This window comes from Pteropus alecto, unplaced genomic scaffold, assembly GCF_000325575.1.
Source record: "Pteropus alecto unplaced genomic scaffold, ASM32557v1 scaffold21, whole genome shotgun sequence".
Lineage (NCBI taxonomy): Eukaryota > Metazoa > Chordata > Mammalia > Chiroptera > Pteropodidae > Pteropus > Pteropus alecto.
The window spans coordinates 29,870,868-29,887,690 of record NW_006436282.1 but is presented as its reverse complement, the minus strand read 5'-3'; the positions used below and the strand labels follow the sequence as shown (position 1 = coordinate 29,887,690).

General features: G+C 41.1%; 1 pseudogene; it reads right to left on the bottom strand.

Annotated features, from left to right (window-relative positions):
- Nucleotides 1–13,438: 13,438 nt before the first annotated feature.
- Nucleotides 13,439–13,557, bottom strand: LOC112479773 (annotated as a pseudogene).
- Nucleotides 13,558–16,823: the final 3,266 nt, after the last annotated feature.

Below are 16,823 nucleotides of genomic sequence, written 5' to 3'. Positions count from 1 at the left end.
GATCTCTGAGTTTCAGCATTTTCGACTGAGGGCACTGTTTCTTATATAATAATATTTTACACTAACGTGTGCTATCGATTGAGATATTTTTCTACGCGTTTATGTTTATTTATTAGCATGTTTTATTAAGATTAACAACATGATGTTGTTTAATAAATTTTATGCTTATATATAATAACTAATTTTCGTGGTATTCCTATGAGTAATCTTTTCTTATTATCACCATCATATATAATGGATACTACTAAAAGGAAGAAATTAAAAAATGGAACAGAGTCATCTGCAACATGTAAGACAAATATATCTTCATAATAACCCAGAAGAAGAGGTTGCAGTTTACATTTTGGACTCGTCTCTGTCCACACCCCATGCAGACAGTTCCCTCGACTCAGCGGAAGTGTCACTTTGGTCCCCTGGGTTGAATGGACCAGGGGGGAAGCCGACGTAGCTCCTAGAAGAGAACCTGAAGGCTTTTGGACACGGCGGTTTGAGGTCATGGGTAGACAGGGCGGGCACTCTCATCTATGTGGAAATTACCTAGAAATTATCTACAGTTCGTCAGTTCAGAAGATAAAGTCTTCTTAAAGACAAATGTCCGTAAACCGGTTTCGCTCTTAGTGTTCACAGCTCAACAGTGTAACTAAATTCAGAAGCTATTTGCGTTAACACTTCATCTATTAAGAACAGCTCTTTTCAAAAACAAGGTTTTGTGAAGGTTGTCATTTTAGGACTTAATTTTAATAGAATGTGAATGTATGAACTCTTACACTTTACTCAAACAAGACCTTGAAATGACTCTTGGTTTCAAAAATAGTTTCATGAAAGAAAAAAAAGCAATCAGTAATAAAATTTGTCAGTTAGGGCATAAACTTTACCATTTTCAAGCAAAACTACAAGGGTTTTGTGGGCGGAATAAGACAGCGAAGTTCGGGGCTCCAGCATTTACAAGAGAAAACATTCTTCTTGCCGGGGTGGGCACGGAACCGCTCCAAGGGCGTCATCAAACGCTGCTGAGGCCTCGCTGGGTGGCCGCTGAGTGTTAGGTCGCTGGGGCTGGCTTCCTCTGCTTCTCAGCTGTGCCTTCCTTATTCCTCACTTCAAGTTTAGCTGCCCCTGGGACGATGGACGATGAGATCAAAGGTGTCACAGTTCAGGACATCACGTGGCACGAACCTTTTCATATGATGTAGAACTCCCACAGTGAAGAACACACCTGGCTGCAGGTAGGATAACCTCCATCTCATCAGCCCAGCTTCACCGGTTGCCCATCTACATGCCGTTGGAAGGAGAGTCAAAGACAGTCGGTGTGTTTCTCAGGAGCTGCATCAGCTGTGTGACCTGCAGCTCTGCCTCCCAAGACCACACACCTGGGAGGTCTCCATCATCAGGTGTGGGCGGCTGGGACCACTGTTCGTTCCGCTTTGTCCTGAGTTGAGAGGGAGCGAAAGCCGAGCTGCAGGCGCCACTCAAATCTGGAGAAAAACAGAAACACAGCTGTGAATATTAAAGCATTTAAAACTCATGACTACACCATAAACGAAATAAAACTTCGTTAAAAGAGGTGCTGGCCTGTCTGTTCTCTGGGCCTCTGAGCCCTGAGCCAGGCTGCATTGCCTCTCACCCTAATGCCACCCCGGCCTTCAAAAGTCATCCTCCTGATCAGTCAGCAGCCATCAAGTTCACACCCTCTACCAGGAAGAACGCTATGACTCACTGAAGTCTCTGGTGACAGTTAACATTTTTGCGATAAATTATTTTCTAATTAAGGTCTGTACATTCTTTTTTAGAGAGGATGCTAATGCACACTTAATAAACTACAGTATAAACATAACTTTTAAACACAGAGGAAAACCAAAGAATTCACTTTTGTGTGATATTTGCTTGACTGCAGCCATCTGGAATCAAACGTAGCATATCTCTGCGTTTCGGCCTGTGTCACCTCATTTGTTTAGTTCTTGGATTTCGTTCATCAGAGTTTTACAAATTTTTAAACAGATCTTGAACAAATTTTGTTAGCTTTACATCTAAGTATTTTTATTAATTTGGGTGTTAATGTAAGTGGTATTGTGTTTATCATTTCAAATCTCACTTTTTATTTTTAGTATATAAGAAAGGAATTGACTATTTTTGTATTAATTTTGTATCCTGCAGTCTTGCTAAATTACTTGTAGAACCCAAGGATATGTCTTGGTATGTTTTTTAGAATTTCTATGTATATGTTTGTATTATCTGAAAGCCAAGACATTTTTATCTCTTCCTTTCCAATCTGTATACTTTTTATTCCTTTTCTTGCCTAATGGCATTAGCAAGGACTTCCAGTACGATGTCTAAAAGGAATGGAGAGAAGGGACATTTTTACCTAGTACCTCGTACCAGTTATCTCTATGTAAACTATAATGTCGGCTGTGGAGTTTTTTATAGATATATATTCTTTATCAACTTGAGGAAATATCACTGTCTTCCTAGTTTACTGAGAGTTTTTATCATGAATGGGTATTGGATTTTGTCAAATATGTATATTTTGCATCTTTTTATAGAATCACACGATTGTTTCCATTTTAGTCTATTAATGTGACAGATTGCGTTAACTCAGTTTTGAATATTAAACCGGCCTTGCATACCTGGGATAAATTCCACGCGATTGGGGTTTATAATTATTTTCGTACATCGTTGGATTCTATTTATTAATATTTTGTTTAGGATTTTCGCATATGTTTTTGTGACTATATTGGTCTACGGTTTTAATTTTACTTGTTCCTCTTTCTCTGCGTTAGAAATTCAGGGCTGCACGCTTGCTTATTTTGTCTTTGTCTTTACATCTTTTCATACAGTCTCCTGCGAGTCTTTCTTTTAAAGAGGTATTTCTCAATCTACCTTTTTGCAGAGTGAGAATGAAGCAAGCAAGGGAGACAAACTCCTTGCCCGAAATCCCAAGTAGAAGAATAAAAACAAGATGAATAAATAAACAAAGACATTATAGATATATAGACTAAAGGCCCGCCCTTACTCACAAAATAAGTTCTTTTTTAAGCATTTTTTTTTCCCCTCTTCAAAGAGCATTCTGGGGACCCACCTATCCTGTTTCTGTGAGATGCTCTGTTCTTCGCTGGGAGCAGCGATGTTCCTTCTTCGCCTGAAATAATCTCCCACCGGCGTCATTTTGAACAGTGGAAAGGCACTCATTCTTCAAATCCCACCTCGATGGTTTCTCTTAAAAAATCTTTTCCATACCTTTCCAACGTCAGCAACCTTTCCATACCTTTCCATACCTTTGTCAGCAACCTTTTTCCCAACAGTAGACACAAGCATTATTTTAAAATTAGCTCGGAAATGTTTGCTCTGATGTTTGTTACGCGTGCTGGAATATATCAGCCAGGAGAAATAGACCTTTTCCTTTGTAATTTTCTTGTCATTGCCAAATGCAGAGTGTTTAATAATATCTGCTCCAAAAATAACGTGAATGAATTTTGTATACTGCAGGAGTATTTTTAAAACCAGGACAAATAAATTTCTCATGAATTTTTCCAACTATATCTAGATATGTGACTTATAACATCGTGTAAATTTAAGGCGTAGGACATGATTTGATACATGTATATATTGCTAAATATCATAATAATACATTCAGTATTTCACAAAATTACATGTTTGTGTGTGTGGTGAGAACATTTAAGGTGTCCCATCTTAGCAACTTCCAAGTATATAATACAGTATCATGAATGATAGTCACGTGCTGTTAGATCTTTAGCGCTTACTCATTTTATAACTGGAAATTTGCACCATTTCAAAAACATCTCCCATGCCCTCCCCATCCCCAGCCCCTGGCAACCACGATTCTACTCTAAGTTACTACGGTTTTGACTTAATGTAGTTTTAGATTCTACACACAAGTGAGTTCATACGGTATTTGTCTTTGTCTGACTTATTTCACTTAGACTAATGGCTTCAGGGACTATCCATGTTGTCACAAATGACAGGATATCCTTCTTTCTTAAAGCTGAATTCTATACATTACATTAGTTAGAGGAAAAGCTTCCTGTTCTTCTCGATAAGCAATGTTAGCTATGGGTTTGTCATGCATGACCTTGATGCAGAGGTGTGGTCCTTTGATACACAATTTGTCGAGAGCTTCTTCATGAAAGTGTATTGAATTTTGCCCAGCTCTCTTTTCTGCATTTGTTGAGAGGATCATCTAATTTTTATCCTTCCTTCTCTACATGTGGTGCATATGTATCGGATATTCATTCGCATATGTGACACCACTTAGTTGCAGAGTACGATCTCTGTAACGTCCTGTTGAATTTGCGTTGCTAGAATTTTGTTGACAGTTTCACACCTACATTCATCAGAGATGTCAGTGTGTGGTTTTCTCCTCCTGTCGTGTGCTTATCTGAATTTGGTATCAGGGTAACGGTGGCTTTATAAAACGAGTTTGGGAGTTTTTTCTCTCCTTCGGTTTTTGGAAGAGTTCGAGAAGAATTGCCATTAATCTTTCTTTACATATTCATTAGAATTCACGAACGAAAACATCTGGCCCTGGCCTTGTGCTCATTGGCAGATTTTTGACGGCGATGTCCAGCTCTTTAGTTGTTATCGATCTCTTCAGATTTTCTGTTTCATGACCCAGCCTTGGTGGGTTGCACATCTGTAGGAATTCATTCATTTCCTCCAGGTTACCTGGTTTGCTATCCAGGTGTACAGTTTATAGTAGCCTCATAAGTCTGTTTTTCTGAGGTGTCAGTTACAGTGCATTAAGGAGGAACTCCGACACCCTTCAGAGCCTCTGCAGCCACAGACAGGAGATTCTCCCACGAGACCCTGACCCCTCGGGGCCGACTGCTGACCATGCTCGTGAGGGACCAGAGACACACATAGGGCCTTTGCCGGATCGCCAGGTACAGAGACAGGAGTTTCTCCGCCCTGGTGCCCGTTCCAGCAGGCCTGCCTGGGGACAGTGCCTGGGATGGGGCTGGAGGCACCTATAGGGCCTTTCTAGGGTCTCTGTGATGCAGATGGGAATGTCCTCTGCTGGCTCTCTGTTCTAGTAGGACAGTCCACAGACCGGGGCTGGGATGGACTGGGGGACAGTTACAGGCCCCTTTCAGAACCCACAGTGGCACTACGTTTGGCAGACTCACCTCCGGGGCCTCCAGGATGTTGGCCGAGAGTGGCCGGAATTGGTTCACAGGCGACTTCAGAGTCCACAGCTGGGCGGAGTCCTGAATGCCCGTTACCTGGCATGACTCCTCCCGGGTCTCTTGGCACAGGACACCGGTGACAGAATGAAAGCCAGATGGGGGTGCAGCCCATTCCTTAGAGGTCTGGAGCTGTTTCAAGGTCTTCAGCCAGGACTGAGGCGTGCGAGTCTGCCACCCGGCCGGGAGCCCGCCTTCCCGAGGGGGCTGTCCTTGGTGTCGGACAGGGCAAGGTTTCACGATCTCCTACCCAGATGCCAGTGTCCCCACAAAGGAACTTTGGTCTGCGGAAGAATGCCAAAATCTTGCCATGAAGAAATCTTCCGAGCACAGTCCGTCGCTCATTCTTTCTTCAGAAGAGCTCGTGTTCATAAGCTTGAATTGCTGAAACGTCTACAAACAATGGAGTCACAGCATTTTCCACCAAATCCCCTGTTTGTTTCAGGGAGAAAGCAAAAGATTATCTACAGTAAGAATGTGACTGGAAGATCAGGACCAGTTTTCCTCCCAAAATAATATTCACAAGAGTGATTGGGTGTCATTAAATTTCTTAATGTGTATTTCTGATCCTATTGCCTGGCAGCACAGCGGGAAAGGATGATTTCATTCAGGAACTGCTGGTGAGCACCTGCCATGTCCAGGTGTTTTCTAGGAGCTGGGACACAGAGAGCTTTGCTACTGTGCTTTACGTTCTAGCAGGAGGAGACTGAGGGCAGGCGTTAGATAAATAAATACACTAATAGACACATAAATAAATACAACTCTATAGTATATTTGAAGGAGACACATGACATGGGATAGGAAAATAAAATTGTGGAGCAAGGAAAAGAAATAAGAAATCCAACTGAAATTTTAAATGAAGTGGTTACAGGAGTCTTCGTAGAGAAGGTGACATTTGGTGACAAACCGGAGGAAGAGAAAGGAGCCATGAGGCTGCCTGGGGAGAGAGCCGACCGTCCAGGGCAAAAGCCTTGAGGCAGAAAGTGCCTGGCACTTTCCAGGAGCATGAAGGAAGGGACTGTGGCCAGGGACAACCGAGGGGCCAGGAGAATAGCACAGGATGTCAGAGAGATGATGCGGGTCCAGGTGACACATGGCCTCTTCAGTCATTGTAAGGAATTTGCCGTCTTTTCTGAGTTGGATGAGAAGCCATTTCAGGTTTGTTTGTTTTTTTAAAAAGAGGACCTGCCACATACATCTGTTTTAAGAGAACTGCTGGAGGCTGTGTTGGCGATGGCCCGTGTGTGGCGTGGGGTCTGGGAGGAGGACAGTGGAGACCAGTCAGGGCGTCGAGGTGGCCATCAGAGGCCACGATCAGAGGCAGATCCTGGGTCGCAGAGCAGGTGGAGCAGGGAGAAATGGTTAGGTTCTGGATGCGTTTTCATGAAATAGGTGACAACGTCTCCTGAAAGAAGTGACAACATCTTCTGCTGGTTTGGGACTCAGAGAGTGAAAGAAAATGATGAGTCACAGATGACGTCGGTCAAGGTTAACGTCAAGGTCGTGAGCACAAACAATTAGAAAAAATAATGGGATCTGGCCTGGGATGGCGGCGCGCTTCTGGGGGGCAGGGGTGTTGCTCCAAGACCACAGCCCCTCTTGGCTTATGGTACGAGGTTGAGACGCCAACTGGACGTCCCAGTGGGGGTTAAGCCGCTGTCACACACACGGGGCCGTGTCTCACGGAGAGGCCGAGAACTGCGGTATAAATTTGTCAGATAGTAACTATTTCCTCGATATAATTTTGGTATTGGGAAGAGAAGGGAGAATCTAGACCAGTGGACGCCCGGGGAGATGCAGTTAGTTAAACTCCATCTTATCACAAAGCAAAAGTCCATGAGGCTAAGTGTGCACGCAGAGAGCAGAGGAGATTAAGGGGCAGTAGTTGTTTTGTGTCTTCTTTTATGAACCTTTCAAATAGAATTTATTCTAAGACATAAATCTTAATATTTGCTGAGAAAATATATTTCAAGAATAAGTACGGAGAAGCACACAATCATAAGCTTTTCAGAATTTCCAAACGACAGTGATTTTTACCCTAGAATAACCTAAGAATTTCAGGGGGTTCGAGTTTGAACTTTTACTGTCATATTCATTACTTCCTTCAGTGCTAGTTTTCTAAGTCAAATATGTATTTTTTTCTATTGATGATATATTATATTTGGAGGCCACAAATAAATACTGTTTGATTATTTCTTTGGAAAAATGAATCTGATCTGAAGTGCATTCTGCTGCTAAATCTGGTGACAAATAACCCATACGGTGAGTGCAAAGGAACGGAAGAACGTGAGAAAAAATGGTAGACGCACTCCCGCGTGCCACACGATTTTTGGTCTGCTAACAGGCCACTGGACCGCCCGAAATGGAAAACCACAAAACTGACCGCTGGGATTTTTCCCACAGTCATGCTGCAGGCTCTGTGTTGGTTTCATCTGTCCACATCAGTGAACGGAGGCTTAGGACCTCCCCCTCTAGAGAAGACGGATCCTCACAAAACAGAAATTCCTTTCGAAGTCATAAATCTTCATTTTTTTGCAGTGTCTAGGATCTGCCCCGACATATGTCTGTGTCCGGCAGTTTCTAAAACAGAGAGGTGAGTGTGCTGTGACCCACACTCGTGCGCTTAATAGCAGCTCTGATCACTCTCTGGAACATGCGTCCGAGAGACCGAGAGCTGAATGACGGTAAGTAGAGAATCGGGGAAGAAGAGAAGCACCGAGCACACCCATCCTGAAAGGCAAACTTGCCCCCCCACCCCCAAAAAAACACTCCCTGGCAGTGACATCCCTTTCTATGCAAAGCAGGCGTGCCTGATTTCTGCAAAGGGCTTGGTGCTTGAAATTTTCGTTGAGGAGAATGTTTGAAATCATGCAAGCTGGAGTGGCCAAATAAGGCAAAACCATTCTCCCCGTGTAGAAAAATCGGCCGAAGCTTTCAAACATCTGAGTTACGAAACGACACAGCCAGGATTCTTTGTAAGCAGCGTGTCAAGCGATTACTCAGAGCGCTGAAGATGGGGTTTTGCTTCCTGCTATGTTTCTCTGAAAAGCAATTGAAAAGAACCCACTGGCTGCTTTCAAAATGTGGAGAGAAACATAAAACCGGTGTATATTATTCAATCAGGAATTTCTCTGCTTTTGTTGAAACTTCAGCCTTTCTTATTAATTAAAATGAGGAGAGAATACGTGATTTCAGGTCAAAAAACATGGATTGAAAAGTTTCCAGTTATGGAAATATATAATATATAAAGTCTCCAAAATGCTAGGGCACATTCACATTCTGATCATCTTAATTAGAAAAATGTTTTTGGTGAGCAATTTATCAGTAGATATCAATAAAATCATTAATGTCAATGCAATATTACCTAATACCTGTATCTGTGGCATTCTACATGATCATCTGTAATACATAAAATAGTAACATTCACTATGGAAAATATTAGATACCAAACTAATGCCTAACATTCAAGAAATTTATTATGCGAGTATTAAGATCTCAGGAAAATGTGTAACCTTTACCAAAAGGCTTATGGAGATTTCCTTTAAAAATATCACTTTTCTGTTGCCTACAGAACAAATGACCACACATAATGGCGTAAATCCATACTCGTTTACCTCACGGTTTCATGGGGTCAGTGGTCTCTCCACAGCCTCGCTGGTCCTCTGTGCAGGGCTGAAATCCTGGTGCCGACCAGGTTCTGTGTGACCTCACGGAGCTCGGTCGTCTCTCCCAAGTTTGTTCCTCTGTGGCTGAGTGTGCGGGGCTCAGGACTCTCACACGCCTGTCAGTGGGAGGCCACCCGGAGCCCCCTGCCATGGGCTCCCTCTGTGGGACATTCACGACATGGCTGGCTGGTTATTCGCTGGTTGGTTCAAGGCCAGCAGCAGAGTCTTTCTAGCGGAGACAAAAATTTAAATTTAAAAAATGTAATCACAGGTGTTCTATGCCATCGCCTTTGCTATGTTCCATTGATTAGAAACAAGCCTCAGGGCTGCCCACCTTCCAATGGAGAGCAGTACACAACGGTGTGGGTCACTGCGACTCACCCTGGGGCGCGCCTGCCACAGGTGGTAAAGCCATGGGCCACAATAGTGAGGGGAGAGGGCACAACCACTTGTGCGTATACCATATTGTCAACCACAAACAAATATCCAACCAAAGAAGTCTTGGCCTGAAAGAAATTCACCATCGAATTTTCTGAAACGGTAATACATCATTTTTGTCTTTGAAAATTACTTAGAAAAGAGAACAATCGAGACTCCTTGAGGTGAGTTTTAGCTAAAACAAACAAACAAACAAAGGAGAAGTTCTAATGGCTGTTAAGTGTACCCAGAAAACTTGTACAGGTCACATTTTTCTTTGACCACGTATTCTTCCACAGCCTTTCGATCCTACTTTAAGAGTCTATATCATTTCGAGAGTTTTACTTATCACATATTAAATACAGTTTCAGAGAATCTTAATATCAGAGCAATTTGCAGATGTTCAAACTTTTAAAATGTTCAGATCCCCTTTTTACTTTAAGTCCTTATAACTAAAGACAGGGGAGTCTCAAATACCGGGGTTCTCAGAATACTGGAAAATTTTCTTGACTACCCATCTTCTTTGCCACACATTTCTTTTGATATCAACTATCATACCAGATTGTAAAATGATTTATATAGATTTTTAAAATACCAAAAAGAATACAAGAACAGTGCACTTTCTTGGGGTTCATCCAATAGAATTCAGTGGAAAAACACTAGTTGGAATATAAATGCATTCAAAGAAAAAAGAGAAAAAAGTTAAGCAAGTTACTTTTGTGAAAAAGAACATCTTGTAGCTGAAATCATTTCAGTGATATAAAATTAGTAGTTTTCTCTCTTCTCTTTAGGGCTGAATATTGAAAAATGAACTAGATAAGTATGCATGTAACACTGCAGAAATAAGAGCAAGAAGCATTAAAATATGAAGTCACAAGAATCCGTGTTTCTCTGATTCTTATCCACTGCTGGTGCAGGTCCCTGGTTCTCTGGTAATATCCTCGCAAGCATTCATGCAACCGTAGCTAAGCAGGTGAGCTTCCTATTGCGTCCGCCGTCCACTGAGCATCGGGTGACCTCACCACCTCTACTTTGCAGCTTCCCTCTTCACCATGCAGTGGTGAACCACAGGCTTGCTTGCCAAGAGCATCACCTTCCATGAACAACGATGCTCTGATCATGCTGGCGACCAGATGAGGATTTGAATACTGCCTCTGCCCTCCAGAAGCTAATAGCACAAAAGAGTAATAATAACTTGATAAGCTGGATACATTTCCTGGGCTAGAGCATTAAGCAAGTCATTTCTATTCATGATCTCAGTTGATACTTGTGACATCTCTACAAGATAAATATTATTGCAATCCTAGTGGAGAAGACAAAGAGAAAACGTTACGAGGTCTTCAAACTCTAGTAATATAGAGCCAAATAAGCAACACAAGTCAAAGCAAAAAATAAACCAATGACAGTGTTGCCATTTTATTTCAGGATAGTATTCCATGATAGATTTCTGTGAGTTCTGCTGAGGAACACACCTTGTGAGAAACTGCAACACTTCTATCCTAGATGAATGACGTTAAAAAAATCCAATCATTGCAGGCATTGTTTTTGCAAACCACAATGAAAATGAAAGTTCAGACATATAAAGGCCCATTTTATTAGGTACAACAAACGTAAAATCACTTTGTAATAATTTCTAAATGATTTCTAAATTTTCTCAGGGTTTACTCTGAACATCTTTCCTTCTCTAATCTAGTGACAGAAATTTTGTAGATCTATGCCTACGTGCAGACATTATGAAGAATGATAACACTGAAAAAGTTTCTTGACATAGTGCTAAAATTTATCTAATGGAGAGAATATAGAGCTATTTATTGTTTCCTAAGGTAGGTCAATGGAATAACGCCAAGTTAGTTTTCAACACCACAGATCCTAAGAAGGACTAAATAACTGTCCGGAGGAACAGCTCTTTAATGATATAGATTTAATCTAAGAATAAACTTTAGAATACTCGAGAAAGTGTTTTACCATATCTTATGTCACAAAAGTATCTACAGATATTTCTCCAAAATTGTTATTAATAGGAATTGAGGAGCTAGTTTAAGGTTGTATTTGCTCTAAATATGTTGCTTCAGATAGATCAACATGGATTTTCAATCAATCACAATAGAAAGTTCCAACATTCTTTTGAAAATCAGGCAACACAGATGATCAGGCAACACAGATGATCAAGCAACATAGATGATCAGGCAACACAGATGAGCAGGCAACACAGATGAGCTTTTCAATCAATCACAATAGAAAGTTCCAACATTCTTTTGAAAATCAGGCAACACAGATGATCAGGCAACACAGATGATCAGGCAACACAGATGAGCAGGCAACACAGATGAGCAGGCAACACAGATGAGCAGGCAACACAGATGAGCATGGTTCTAAGCAGAGAGCCACTTTACTTCTATGAAGAATGGAGGGAGAACCTAAAAGAAAGAATATAATTTCATTTTAAGGATACAGGACAAGGTTGTCTCTGACAATTTGAAAATGATGATTGAAACCCTGAAATTTTGCATTATTGACTTTTCAACATCACCATTGATAATTTTTGTCTGAAATTTCCCATTGCGGTCAAACCCACACACAAGAAAACTGAATTAAGCTTACGCACATCGTTGCTTCCTGGTGAACCCCAAGATAAATGATGGGATACATTTACTCCCAGATAACTTACAGATTTTATATGTTTTATGCACTTGTTGGGAAAAAGCCAATTAAATATGGGATGATATCTGCCAAAGTGTGTATTATGGTTTAAACGCATTTGACATTGTGCCATTCTTACTGCGATTGATGAGGTTGCAAAGATAATCGTCTGTTGAGTCCACTTTTACAATATGAAAATAAAACCTTATACTTAGTACCGAAGAAAATCCATATAATTGTCTACCTAATAGCAGGAAGGGTACTTGAGGTTCATTCAAAACTGGGTTTCGATAATTAAAGTAGGTTTAAGCCATTAAAATGTGTAGAAATTATAGGGTATGGTGCATTATGCTAAAAATATTAACTGATGTGTTTTGAGACTATTAATTCTGACCCCTTTTTATTAAGATACAAATTCTCTACCTATATAAAAAATAATTTAGGAATCATGTAGATTTATAATTACTTTCCCCATATCGATTTGTGTCCACAGGGTTAAAGTTTGCATGATGAATATTCATTTTGATCTTACAAGTTCTCATAAAGTGACAGAAAGGGTAACTGTGATCCATAAGGAAGTGGCCATGCCCAGGTCCTCTCGCTCTGTGTAGGTGACGGTGGCCTCAAAACTCACAGATGTAATCTGTGAAGCTTGAAACTGGCATACATTTTAGGGCTAGTAAAACGATAATTGTTCAGCTGCTACCGAAGGCAGTAAGTTTTTTATTTTCAAAAATGAGATGGATGTCATTATGTGCCCAGCTACGTGTGACCATGCCCTTGGCTAACCAGAGCCACGCCTATAGGGAACTAACTGACTCTGCTGGTCAAAACAGGTTTTTCAGATGGGAGAAAGTGTTTCCCAAGCACTATTTCAGAGCAGGGGAGTTTCATTTCTTTGTGTGTAGATGCTCAAAATACTATAATGCAGTTTTGAAAACATAGTCGATTCTTAGTGGACGGATCGTCTGAGTGGAGATTAGTAAAGGAAGGTCACAGATTAGCAAAAATAAAAAGAAACAAACATAACTAAGGCTACGCAAAATAATTTCCGCCTTGGGCCATGTCTTCAATTTGTTTTCTACAGAATCCAGCCACACGTTTGTGTTTTTATTTTTCCCAGCTAGCCTTTACTCTTCCTATAAATGTTTCTCCTTGCCTTGGTTTTCTTCCGTTTTGTACAAATAAGTGTTAAATATTAATATTATTTAATGTTCGATCTGAGTTTCTTAAATCCCACCCCATCGTTTGAACGTTATTCACCATCCAGAAGACTCACCCGAGTTATTTTCCATTCGGACGGCTCGAAAGGAGACATTGGTCTCCAGATGAGCTGCGAGGACAAGCGGGCTCCCGCCCCAGGGGCCAGCCGGCCTGGACCGATGTCGCTCTGTCAGGCGCGTCGCACGCCGCGTGGCATTTCTTGCACATCCTCCGTCTCCAAGCACTGTGCTCCCGCACAGCAGTCCACTTTTCTTTTGTAAACACCATGAGTTATTTTATTTTATTATTTTTTTTTAACACCTACAGCATCTGGTCTTCCTATGTGGTCTCCCACCCAAGTACTGACCAGGCCCGACCCTGCTTAGCTTCCGAGATCAGACGGGATCAGGCGTGTTCGGGGTGGCGTGGCCGTAGACCATCATGAGTGATTTTAATGCCTATTCCATATTTAATGTAAGTTGTTTGACATACTTACTCCACATTCTCTCTACTCGGCTCATAATCATTTCTTCCAGACAATCAACTTTGGGACTATTTTTAAAATGAATTTGATTAGTACACATTTTGCTTATACCTGGCAGTGTAACATGAGGTATATTGTAACTAAACATCTATTCACTTAAGTGTTACAGACTCGTGGGTACAGTCCATTGCCAGAATGATAAAAATTCTTTTTCTCACTGATCTGCCTTCCGATTCATAAAGAAGCAGCCTCAGTTGGGCGTGGGGGACCCGTTTTCTTCTTCCTGTCTTCCTCCCTGCTCCCCCATTCCCCCCTGGATGTCATGTGGACTATGTGCTGTGAAACACTGGCCTTTTAACACTCAGTCCTGCGTGAGAACTACCCTTGGGGTGTTCAGACACTTGAAAGTTCAGATCTACTAGGCAAACAGTCTTGGTGTTCCTTTTGGGCAAATATTAACCAAAAATCCATCAAACATAAATTCTGAATCAAGTTAATGTTTAGCCAACTATCTCGCTAGACATAAAGAAAAAAAAAAAGAGGTCTATTGTTACCCTTCCTCACGTAGAACATTCGAGTGTACCTATATGACGTGATTTTAGCATTTAGAAATGTATTTAAATACATCCATTATTTCACATACGACAATGATGAGAGATAAAGCCGCACAAGAAAACTCTTGAACGTGTCTTGGGCTGTTCTTGCACACACATCAGCACAACTGCCTGATACTCCAGCTCAGTCTTTCAAGAATATCTGATAACTCGCCCACGTGCTCACTCATTCACACCCGCTTCACACTCGCCCCCATGGTTCTTGAGGATGCATCTGCTTATTAGAATCTTGCTGAAGCATAAAGCTCTGGCCACAAAGGAATCAGGGGGAAAGTTGGGTTTTATTTTCAAACTTTTAGGGCAGAATATCATTTCAATACTTTGCAAGAGTTTCACCAAATCTTTAACTCCTAATACGGTGGCTGTGGGAGCCTAATTTTTGCCAGAACGTCAGAAGATGAGTTTATGTAGTTTCACACCATTTCTATCATTTCTCAGAGCTTTAAATTGTCTTCATTTGTGTAATTTAATTCACTTTTAAAGTCTAATGACATTTGAAGTTTCAAGTAGTCTTTGTTATTGATTATTACAAGTCGAGGAGAAAAAAAACATGATAAACAGAGGAGAGATAGGAGATAGGCATTAAAATTATGTAAAATAATAGATGTATTTGTTAGAGTGATAATATGTACTGTACATGTAAACTATTACATGTTTTGAAAACCGATCAAGGAAAAAAAAAAAGAGCTTTTTGAAATAGCTTGAAGCTCTTTCCCGTCAGCTGCTCTAAGTGACTACAAGTGGCCCCACCCGCCACGGTGCCCATGAGAGTGTTTAGGTAGTAAGAATCTATATTATAAAGTGGAATAAAATGTGTGTGCTCAATTTTCATTTCATAGCCATTCTCCGAGTTGGGGAGTAGAGGTTCTAAAAAGGTCGAGAGGAGAAGTCCCTCCTGTGGCAAATTGGTCCAAGTTTTTAAAAACATATTGTGCTTTTAAAGCCAGCAGCCTGGAGTAACAGTGCCCAGCCCTCCCACAGAGCTTGTATGCTATGGGTATCATTACGTTGGATGCCATTTTAACCAGTATTTTAAGCAGTTTTTGAAAGTTTCTACTGGACAGGAGAAATAGCTCCCTGTGAAAATTGGATGCAGTAATTAAGTTTCTAGTTAAAAATGATATATTAAATATCCACACAAATAACTGGGTGAATCTTATGTAAAGATTATGTATGTTCTGATACAGCCAATGTATACGATTTGATCAGGGGTATGACAGGATTAACCGTATGCTAGAAAATGCGTTCTGCTTGAAGCACAGCGGATGGCCTGGGGAGAAGTCAGGCAGAAACATTCGCTAGACGTGTGACAGGACTGAGACTTCTGAGTGGAGCTTACGAGGCGGACGGGGAAGGGCTCCCTCATCGGCCGAATGTGTCAGGGGAGAAGCCTGAAATGTGACCTTCAGGTTTCTGGCTTAAGCTGTCACCTCAAGGATAGTTCTCACCAGGGAGCTTTACATTCTCTTATTGACAAGGACGCTTGTCCTGAGGTCACAAAGTCCTGTTACCGCCTTGGTGGGTCCCCAGTGGAATGAAACGGAGAAGTCATTTTGGAAAAACGTATACTTGTACAATATTCTAACCTTTTGAGCTGGTCTGACCACTTAGGAGATTTGTAGTTATTTTTTCAAGATTTGTTGAGCTATAATTTATATGTAACCTTGGGTAGGTTTAAGGTGTACAGTGGACAATGTGAGGCGCCCTTCGTGGAAATGACGCAGAAAGGCGAAGCTGGAGAAGTAGAGAGACCAGGCCTCGTGCGTTCTGGGACAGAATAACGGCAGCTCGAATCGAAGTGGTGAGGGGCGTTTGTATTTCCAATGCGTTGCAAGTATAATTACAAGCCCTTGATTGCAAACAAACAAACAAACATGTAATGGGTGGCCAGAGAAATCTAAATGAATCCAGGTGCTTTGAATACAGAGGCTCAAATAAAGGGATCGCTTCAGAGTTTAAAAGAAAACTAAGAAAGGTTAAGGCATCCAGGCTCCAATAAAATGAGTTGCCATTGGCAGAAAGCAAAGACGTGTGAAGAGGAATATCCGTTACCTTTTAAAGACCTGTGGCTTCCGTGCTTATGCTAAACAATAAGGCGTCAAATAAATAAAGAATAAAATAATTACAGAGAAGCATTCATTTTAGAAAAACGCTAGTAAGAGAGTCTCCGATTTTAAGATTTACATTTTAAAATATAACAAGTTCATCACTGAGCCCTAAAATAAACCTGGTAAAATGTGTTTTTGAAATCTGATCAAATAAGTTGAACTTAATTTGCTCAGGTCCCTTTTCTAACAGATGCAAAGGGACCACAGACACAGAATGAGAAACTGGGCTTCTGAATCAGCTGGTCCTCCTGTCAGAGCTGGATCCTTCACTCACCAACTGGTTCTCATGAGCCTCAGTTTCCCACCCTTGAACAACGCTAATAACGTCTGTCATGCAAAGGTTGGTGAAATTAAATCACGTATGAAAAGTATCTGGGTCAATGAATATTTGTGGCAGTTGTCATTTTGTTGTTTTAACTACAAAGTGAGTTTGTTCATTTATATTTTGCTTATAAAAGTGAGTTTGAAATAAATTTTTTTATTATTATTATTATTAT